Source organism: Corapipo altera, unplaced genomic scaffold, assembly GCF_003945725.1.
Source record: "Corapipo altera isolate COAL_440 unplaced genomic scaffold, ASM394572v1 57, whole genome shotgun sequence".
NCBI lineage: Eukaryota > Metazoa > Chordata > Aves > Passeriformes > Pipridae > Corapipo > Corapipo altera.
In genome coordinates, this window is record NW_020884905.1 from 4046701 (window position 1) to 4056326 (window position 9626).

Genomic DNA, 9626 nt, shown 5'->3' on the forward strand with positions numbered 1-9626 from the left:
ATAACAAAAGCTTGAATATGGCCCAAATTTTACCTCATGTGGGAGTATGTAATTTAGAAGAGATTAAAGAAAAAGGTACAGGGTATTTTGGACAAATGATTATACATCTCCACGTATTTTTATTGCTCACGAGTGCAGTGGGTGAAGTGTGTGCTGTGCAAGGATGCAGGAGCTGGTCTTGCTTCCTCCACAGCTTCCATCTGGCAGAGTACTTGTGCTTTTAAGTCCTCTAAAAAGGCACCAGTTTTCCTGTTGTCCGTACTTTAATTTTTTTTTCTTTTTGGTACTTGTCTGGTTTTTTCTCATCAGTGTGTGACTAACGGGGGGTAATTTATTTGCTTCCACTTCTGAACTTCCGTGCCATCTACTAATTGTTCCCCGAGCACGATGTGGGTTCATGTTGCTGTCCTTTAAAGCATCATGGATTAATTTACCTTCCATTGGTCCTCAAACAGACACTGTTGCTAACAGCAGACAGAGCAGCTCCCATTTTTGAAGTCCCAGCCCAAGCTGCTCTGTGTTCCTTCTGGGAAACAACTTTTTTGATAATGGATTTCAGTCACTTCTCTCTCGGCTTTTCTTGTCAACCCTTGACTTGGCTCTGAAGGGAATCATTCCATTACAACTCCCTCCTTCTGATAGTCCCAGGTTTAAAAAATTAGGGTTTTTTCCTTGCATGCCATAAATATGTAGGCATAATGTTACCTGTATTTTTAAGGCTCTATTTGGACCACGCAGTTTTGTTAATCAAAATTATTCTGTAAAGTAAACAAGTAACTGGATACTTTATAGACATAACAATTTCATAAATAGTTTATGTAAGTTAAATATTTTTAATTTAAATATTTAAATTAAGTTGATCAGTTATTTCTGGACAGTCACTCGTCAGGTTGGACATTACTGCTGCTGTTGTTGAAGCAATTTGGTAGAGAACTGCTTTTCAGAAGTTTTCTTTACACTCCAAGAGGATGGAGACAGGCAATGATACAAGTATCAGCCATGAGAACAAAAAAGAATAATCTGGAAAACTGTCAGTGATGGATAATTAGTCTCCAGGGCATTGTATTTCTAATTGTCCCAGGCTGTGTTTAAATATGTCATCGGGATTAGGGGGAAAACATCTGTTTTCAATAATATTCTAATAAAATAACTTACAAAGCTCAAGGTCATTTCCAGCACCTGTATATAACTGGGGTAGATGACTAATTAAGAGATGATGCAGGTACAGTGCATCAGGTGCTGGATCTGACAGTTTCATTGGGATAGAGATTGTTTCAAGCAGGCTGATGCAGGTATGGGCTCTGCCTGCAGCATACTGAGCAACAACTGCGGCAAAACCAGAAAGCAACAGCTGAAGCTGACCACCTATAACTCATTTCCTGTGCTCTGCAGTAAGCCTTACAAAAAAAGTTATGGAGCAGATGGGCAAGAAATGTTTATGGCCTTATGTGCCTTCGAGTTTCTGTAAACAGATACAAGTGAATGTAACTCAGGAATTCCTCACTGAGACTCCTGGGTTGTGTAAAAACATAAAATGGGCCCACTGGAGAGGATTCTTGAGCTTCGAAACAAAACCATCATGGATGTGATTAAAAATAGTACTTGTCACTGTTACAGGTGTGGCATTTGTTCATCTAACACTCCTTATAGAAGACCAGGACTATGTAATTAGAGCATCTGGTACTCCAAGTAAGACTAAATTAAGAGTGCCCCATATGAGGTTAGGGATAAGGGAGTTCCTAGCAGGGATTGTCGGTAGCCAATGAAAGTGTTATCATTTTACAAAAGCAGGATTCCAGTAGGATCACACTAACACATTGCTCGCTATTCTGTGGATGGACTCCTGGGCCATGATCCTGAATCATGGCAAAACTGTATTTGGGCTAATGGATGGAGACATAAGAGAGGGAACGAGTGGGGCTTTCCTTCCTTTGTCAGTATGTTTGCAAGGGAAGCTTGCAATGGAACACCAGCACTGAGGCAGGAACTCTGCCTGGCATTCCCTGGGCCAGGGGCGGGCACAGGCCCACACAGGCAGCAGGACGTCTGTAAATCTGCACCGTGACTCCTCAGTGCCTGCGTGTCTCCTTACTGAATAGGACTCATGAAAAACAGATGTAGGTTTGTGGCATGTTTAATGTTGCAGAGCCACGCTGGGGCTCTGTGCCAGCAGTTGGGTGCTGCACCCTCCTTGTGCTGGGTGTCTGCAGGCAGGGGCTGCATCTCTGGGTTGAAGGCATCTGACCTGCGATGACTTCCTTTAGTGTTTACAGTCTCTCTGAACCTTCCTTACAAAAAAAGCCCACCTCCTAATGATTAAAAATAGCACAGGACTTAGGGGTTTTCTTCTCTTGCACGAGTTCAGATTAAAACAACCATGAAAGACTGTTACTTTTTCTGTACTATTTAATGTATTTTTTGATTGATATACAATTTAAAAGAAATAAATGAGTGTGTGTATATACACACACGCACACATTCACACATGCACATGAAATACAGGTAATTTGCAGTAGCATTTTCCCACTGACTTGAGTGGGTATAAAAATCCCAGATGTTTCTTGCTTTTGAGATGAAAGTCTGAGTTTACCTTGACGGATTGTGATTCATGTTTTTCCCAGAACAAGCCATTCATTCACTGTTTTCATTTCTAACTCTAGTAACTCCACAGTTTTTTATAATTTCTAAAATCAGTGCAAAGGAGAGACATTAATTCTGGGAGCAGTGGCTTCCCTTTATTTGTGCACACAGCCAGTTCTGATGACTGCACTTGAAAACACCCTGCTCCTTCCTCCCACCTCCTGTCTCTTTAGAGCATTGGCTCTTTGAGAAGGGAAGCATCTTAGCTTTGTATCTGTATAGCTTTTGATACTAGGGATTTCATTTGAAGTTTCTTCTTCAAAGTATGAATAAATAGTAATCTTACAATTGTTTGTTCTAGGCAACAATAAATGAGCCCTGCAAGTGGGCATGCCAGGGCGGGACTGGGTAAGTCACAGGGGGAGGAGGGGACAGAACTTGTCACAGGGATATTCTCAGCTAGTTTTATGCCCTGATTTAATTTCTTTATGAGAACAGTAACAGAAGATTTACTTAATTTAATTATTTGAGATATTCACTATGAGAATTGAGATACAGTAAACTACAGAGCGTACAGAGCATGTAAGCGAGATATGAGTGTCCTGTTACTGATGTATGAGAAGAAAAGGCCTGAAGTCCTGTTTTATTATTCTGTAAATATGCTGTGCTGGAGGCTTTTTAAGCAAGATGAAAGTAGAGGGGTTTTTTTTAATGTTCATTACAAAGGAGTCCTTCTCACACTTGGATGGGTGAATCCCCTTCTCTGACTGTGACTTCATGAGGCCACTTGACCACACAAAGAGGTCAGCCCCTAATAAAAGGTTATCAAATACCAAGAGATTATAGACTTCTCAGTAGTCAAAGTCTGCTCATAAGAAGTGCCAGATAATTTATTTACCTTCTGGAAACACTAGAACAAAAACCAAATAAAGGAAGACAATATTTTCAATAGAAAATGTAGTAGAAAATAATTTTATATAGAATTATTAAAATTATTCTAATTTAAAAATTGGCAAAAATGTAGCATTGAGGCACCAAATTTTCCTAATTAAGAAAGAACTTAAGCTGATCTCATTGGTGACATGAAAATGATGCATGTGAACTAATATGTCCAAAGCTTCCTTGCAAAGTTATGCACAAGGCTGAATGTTTCACATGTTCAGTTCTATATTCAATACTGTACAACTAATTCCTGGGTAAATGCAAGCTGCTTATGGAGATATATATGGTTAAAAGGTACACAAAAAGGAAGACAAAAGTAATAAGTTCATATTACTAAACTCCTCTTAAGTCAATCCTTCCTAACATCATAGGCAATTTACAATAACAGAAAAAACTTGATTAGGAGAGTAATTGAAAATAGTAGCAAAGTGTGGTTAGAAAAGTGGGAAGAGAGTTAGCCTTAGAGAAATATTATATTTATGTGAATTAGACTTGCTTTTTTTTTTTTTTTTAATCTTATCCTGGCATATTTCTTATTTACTGGGGGAAGGCTCTGGCATTATGGTATGGAACTAGGGAGGAGGACTCACATTCTGCCTTATAGCATCGATACCCAGACCTGGGATCACCTCAGTGATCTGGTTATGGATGCACCTTAAACGTTTTGGTGTAGTGTAGCTGAAAGTGGTCTGACCTACTATCTCTTCCACCTGGCACACAGCATCTCTGCACTCACTGAGCCACAGGACACAGGTAGGGGAGTAACACTGGACTCTGAGAGTTGGCTGTACCCAGGTGAGATGGGGCAACCAAGCCACACACGGTGTCCAGCCGATATGAAACACCTGTCCAGGAGGGAATAAGCTGAAAGGAGACAGCAGAGAAGGCCCCTCCAGCATCGTGGCTCTAACCCTCTCCTTGGAAATACAGAGATGGAGGTTCAAATCCCTTCAGGCAGAAAAGGGATTGAACATGGATCTCCCACAACCTGGGTCACTGCCCTAATAACTGAGTTAGTGGATAAAAAGGGAATGACAGCAGCTGTGGTGAATCCAGCCTCTTATACCCTTTGAGAATTTTTTTTTTTCTTTCTGTTGCAAGTGACCGAAATGAAACATTTTGGATGAAACAAAGCACTTTCCTCACTTCAAAATTTATGGGATTTGTTTTGTTTCAGCAAAGAAAACTGGAAAACAATACTTCAGACAGATCTCATTGGGGGTTTTTTTCTCACTTTAGTTTCATTCGGTTGCTTTAGAGCATAATCAATTATTTGCACAAACCAATTTGTAAATGTTAAAAAACACGATTTGGGCTTTTTTGAAGGACAGTTGCCTACAAAATCTCAGCCTACACTGGCAGAATGCAATCCTCCCAGTGACAATTAATTCCCAGTAGGGCAGAGCTCACTGAGGTGGTATGATAGGCTTGGACCTGCAAGTAGACAGGTATGTGTACACACTACTGAAATATTGAATACTGTAAAATGTATATTTACATTGATTTAGAAACTTAGTAAATAAGTGGCAGTCTAAATTCTTTTGATACCTTTCATTGAAAACAAGAGGCAGCTGGTTCCATAATGAGTATCACAGAATATGCCGAGTTAGAAGGGACCCACAAGGAAGTGCAGCTAAGTCCAAGTTGAAGCAGTGTTTCCTGGGGAAGATTAATGACCTGGTACAAGCCTTCCCATAGCTCATTTTGGAGGATCATGTTTGGATGCTTTCTTGGTGGCTGGACAAGCCAGCAAGTCATAGCAGTTCTGACTTAACCTTACTGGAAGAAGGTGAGGTGTGCTGTGAGGACAGAGGGGTCAGTGTCTTCAGGCAGAGAGAAGCTGAACATTGTTATGAAGTCTCTGCTAAGTGAAAGAGAACTATGGACAGCTTTGCCATACTTTTTAAATATTCAGAATTGTGTTTCATTTTTACTACTCGCTGGTTGGGAATGGGTCACCACAGCCAGCATAGTTGTAGGAAGAAAATGTACGTGGTTACTCTACTTCTGTTATTCCCTTCTTTGGGCCATTGAGGATTCCACTATGTCTGTTAATTGTATTTTATAAATGACATAAATGTACATGGAACATTACAACAGGGAAAATATGACAAAAGTAATACTACAGAGCATAATCCTTGCCTCAGGAGGTTCTGTCCGAAGGCCTGAATATATTCATTGTACTTAGGGAGGGAGTAGTATGGAGATGTTATCTGCGCTTGGCTTAACATGAGATTTGGGGTTCTTACAAATGGGAAAGAAGCTGAGAAAAGAACTGAGCCTCTCCAGGGACAAGACATCTGGGGCTGAGCATCACCCATGAGATTCTGGTGCTCTGAAAAACCCTTCTGCAAGGTGGATAGGAGGGATTTAAGCTCCTCATTCTAGCTAATGGAAAATGTTCGAGGGGTTGTTTTGGGTAAACAAAACAAAGATCTGAAAGTATTTACATTTAATTTCATTCAAAATGATAATTTAAAAAGCAAAACCCAAAGCATACTCGGCAATTCGCACAGCCTTGTTTAACACTTCTCAGGTGCGGCACAGTTACTCTCACAGGATCAGGCCCTGAGGGGATGCCAAGAAGAGAAATGCTTGAAAGCAACATATGGAAATTGAACACGAAGTTAAAGCTTGAGTGGAGATAGGTGGGTTCAGGAGCTGTCTTCAGGAGAGGCAGCCAAGGCTATGCAGTGGGAAGTGTGTAGAAACTGAAAGGTACTCAGCGGCAGTCATGTTATCGTAATCCGTGCAGTCATTTCCTCTTGACGAGTGTATGTAGCACATCACAGAGCTGGGCCTGTTGTCAGAGGAATGCTAAGGCAATGCACACATGTGCGTGTCATGAACAGCAGTGATGCAAGGGGCATGGGGCACTTATGGGGAGAAGCCACTGAGCAGAAGGCTACAAAAGATGGAAATGCATTCAAGAAGGGCTGTTATTTTTGTAATAAAACTTACCAGTTGTTCATAATTAAAAATATGTCTCCCCAAGGTCACTTGTATTTTTTTGCCAGGATCACAAAGCTGTTCTAATCAACACTGGTGTTAGAGCCTGAATTAAATGTGTGCTGGCATCTGCCAGAGTAAGTATCTTTGTTTCTTCCTCCCACGCCTTATATAAAACTTGGTTCATCTGGAAGGAGTTAAGTTCCAGAAGGCTCCAAGCCCTACAGAAGAGATTTGGGGCACAGTGAAACTTCTCCAGCAAGCTCTTGGTATCCCACAGAAAGCCAGTATCTGTCTGATCCCCATTTCCACAGACCTTGTGTTGGTAAACAACCCCCTGACTTCCTGATGTCCCTGTGTGTCAATGAGGTTTGAGCTCTGTCAGTCAGCCACAGGGACATGGAAGTGACAGGAGCTTTATCTGTGTGGAAATGGTCTACTAAGGAAGGACAGACCACACTTTGGCTCCCTAAGACCGAAAAGTGCTTTGAGTTTTGAATCTTTGAGTTCTTGCTTTTCCCCCCAAATTTAAACATTTTCCAAGAAGGCCGCCATACTCATGTCTCTTCCCATTTAAATTTATATATGGTATTGCTTATGGCAAACAGTCCATACAATTCTGCAAATCTTTAAACATTGATCTCCCCTCCCCCAAAATTTCAACTGTACTTGCAGTACTTTTTTATCCAAAAACGTCTCAACTGTATGAGGACTGCTGTACGAATTTAAAATTTCACCTTGCATTATTTAATTTTTCTTAACCAGAATTTATCACTGTTATCTGACATCCTCCTCAGCCCCAAGCATTTGTTGTGACACAGGAGGAGGTATGATTAACTCAAGCATCATAGGCTTGTTCAAAGCTTTTTGCTTTCCTGCAGGTAGAGTTAATTATGGTCCCTATTGGGTTACATCTCCTGGCAGCCTTTCTGCCTGTTGCCTTACTCACTCTCTGGGGGCTGGTGGATGGCTGTGGAGTGTAGTGTCACTCACCTACGTGCTTATTCTTCAGTGGCAAGCGTTTAAAACCTGGAGAGGCTCTCATGGGCCTCCTTGGTTAAAGGGACAGTTGGAGTCACCACTACATCTGGGCTGCAGTTTCTTGACATTTTCCTGGGCACTGATTGCTTGTTGCTTATTGGAAGAAACTGAGAGAGGCCACTTCATTGTTTGTATCCAGGATGTTTTTTGCAAGTAAATTGCCAGGATAGGCAATTGTCTCTTTATCCAAGTCCAAGGGATATCTGAATCCAAGACAGCTGATGACATTATATTGGGCATTCATTTTAGAACTGCTGAGCCCACAGAAATCAATAGTTTTCCATTATCAGGTCCGGCTGGGTCACTAGTCTGTCAATGAGCTGTTACAATCACTGTACAAGGGTGAACCTGACCAGTCAATTGCTGCTGACAAGAGGAAAACATGCTGACAGCCACTGGAACAAGCCAGAACACAGATTTGCACTTCAGTTTACCATCTGAGGAGACTGGGAGCAAGGCCTTTTCCAAGATGTAGGGCATCCACTGTGGGAGATAAAGCCCCCTCTCTCCCTCCCTCCCATACATCAGACAAGCCTTCCCTGTCCAGGGAATTAAGGTTTGTTTCTGTATTCCCAAACACCAGAGAACTCACTAACTGGAGATGAAGGAACCACCTTCTTTGGCAGTCAAAAAGAAATGTGCTAAAAGGGAAGGCTCCTGCTGGCAAGGCCAGAGGACCAGGCTTGTGTCTGCGGTGGCCATCACTGAGGAATGTGGGCTCAGGGACTTCTTGTCCGTGGTAGGTACCTGTGCTAGATTAGGCAGGAATGCAGATTATAGAGTTAACTCCAATTCTTGTCTGTGTTTTAGCACTGACTTCCTATCAAATTTGAGAGCAGAGAAAAAATAAATATTTAGAAATTATCCCAATATTATGATTTTTAATTTTCAACTTTATTAACTTCTTTCAAGTGTTAAATCCTGACCGTTTTATTTATGCCTCCGGTCGTCTGTTTGATTCTTGCAGAAGTCAATATTCACTTGTGCTCCATCATCAAACAAAAAACTGGTAATCAACTTTATCACTGGAAGCCAACTAGCTGGGTTTTAAAAAATACACTACCCAAAAGAAAGATCATTTTCTTTAAATGAGAGGAGAGGGAAGTCTTTTTAACAGAGAAGAGCAAACCTTCCTTTACTGGTAATTAGAAGCACCAGTCTTATATGACTTGCAGCATTTGGTAGCTCAAGCCGCGTCAGATCTCTTATAGCATTAATTAAAAAGAATTTATGTTTTTTTAATAAAATGCTTCATGTTTTAGCCCTTTTCTTCCTCCTTCCAAATGTGATTACGGGGGCTGAAGGGAATTCAGGTTAATATGTTGACACACTTAACAATGCGGGGTCATGTAGCACAATCCGCTCGGCTGGTTCGGCGCGGCGCGGCCCCTGACAGGTCCCATCAGCCGCTGCCCTAAAGGCAGAGGCGAGGGGAGGATTTTAATTACTGCGCTGTGCGCGAGTTTGCCAGCATTAAATTGAGACATAATTAGGCCCCCGAATTTTAATAATTGTCCTAGCTAATTGGGCAGACAAGTACGCTCTGCAGCGTGGCGTGATTAGATAATTAGTGTTTCCAAATGACAAAATTGGGCTCTTGATTGAGGATTCCAGATGCGGGGGCGGGGGGGGAAAAGCGGGCGGCTCCTTGCTCGGGCAGAGCCGAGCCGAGCCGAGCCGAGCCGAGCCAGGGGAGGCGACCGGGCCAGGTGAGTTGGGCTGTGCCTGGGCGGGGATCCCGGCGGGGAGCTGTGAGCGGGGACAGGAGCGGCCCCGCGGGCGCGGCGCGGAACCGCGGTGTCTGCGGGCCGGGGGGCGCACCTCCCGGGCGGGCGCCTGATGCGCGTGTCCCCCGTGACGCGGCGTGAAGCGATTGACCTGGCGGCGCTAATTGATCGCCTCCGCCCGAAGGCGCGGCACGAGCGGCCACGGGAAGGACAAGCAGGGCCCGCGGGACGGACCCGCCTCGGCGGCGGCGGCACCGACACGGCGGGACTGCGGCGCCTCCGCCCGCGGCCGCCAGGGGGCGCCGCTCCCGCGCGGCGGCGACGGCGACGGCTCCGCGCCCGCTCCGCGTCCCGGCAGGGCCGCGGCTCCGTGAGTACCGCTCCCCC